The sequence below is a fragment of the Salpingoeca rosetta genome, assembly GCF_000188695.1.
Source record: "Salpingoeca rosetta unplaced genomic scaffold supercont1.1, whole genome shotgun sequence".
NCBI lineage: Eukaryota > Choanoflagellata > Craspedida > Salpingoecidae > Salpingoeca > Salpingoeca rosetta.
The window spans coordinates 2,269,951-2,270,927 of record NW_004457740.1 but is presented as its reverse complement, the minus strand read 5'-3'; the positions used below and the strand labels follow the sequence as shown (position 1 = coordinate 2,270,927).

The following is a 977-nucleotide window of genomic DNA, read 5'->3' as shown; positions in this document are numbered from 1 at the left end:
ATCACCTGCACAAGCAATACCGAAACCCAAGCATCTACGAAAAGCTCATCCAGCGCATGAACATTGACGAATTCGGTCAGGGAATTGTGTGTGAGTGAGAGTGTTGGGTGAGTATGTGTATGTGAGTGTGTATGTGAGTGAGTGAGTGAGCGTGTGAGTGCTTGTGCAGGCTTTGGTTTTGTGAGCTAGTGTCCTCATTTGTTCAGTATGCTTGTGATGTTGAATGGAACAACAGGCACCAACCTGGATCCAAGCGTCTACAATCCACACAAGTGGTCCGAGCGCGAATACGCGAACAAACTTGGTGAGGGGCTTTCACAACTATCCCACGCCTATGGGGGCCATAGACAGGCAATGCCAACAGAATCACATGCCAAGAAAGAGAATCACAGTGGTCATGTGTCACAACACACACACACACACACACACACACACACACACACACACACACACACACACACACACACACACACAACACAACACACACAGCACACCATGGCAGCATGCGCCGTGCACGTGTGTCGGTTTGAGTAATGGCGAAACAAGCGAGCAAAGGAAAAGGGGACAAGGCACATCGGTGGTGGTGGTGTCGGTGTTAGGTGACGTTGCAGCAGCTGTTTGTCTTGCGAGCCTGTTTGTAGAACATCTTGGACTGCACGCATGGATGAAGAAAGGGTGAAGGGGGGGGGGGGCATGGGAATAAGGGCAAATGTGTTGGCGCTCGAAACGGAAACGCAACATCAACAGTGGACCCCAAGGCGGGTTCCCCCAACCCACACAACAAAAAGTTGTGCCGACCCCGACCCCGACCCCGAAAACACACAGACAGACACACAAACACCGACGGACAAAGACACACACCCACACAGACCCCCAGACCCCCGACCCCCCGACAGAGAGACAGACAGAGGGGACAGGGATACACATAACAACGCACAACACACGCACGCCGATCCCTATGTCCCCCCCCCCCAAAA

At 52.8% G+C, this 977-nt stretch overlaps 1 protein-coding gene across 1 annotated transcript in view; it reads right to left on the bottom strand.

Moving 5' to 3' along the window:
• Positions 1–977, bottom strand: part of PTSG_00510 (uncharacterized protein) — a gene marked incomplete at its 3' end in the record, with an annotated part of 14,780 nt that overhangs the window by 2,211 nt on the left and 11,592 nt on the right. The window lies entirely within an intron of this gene.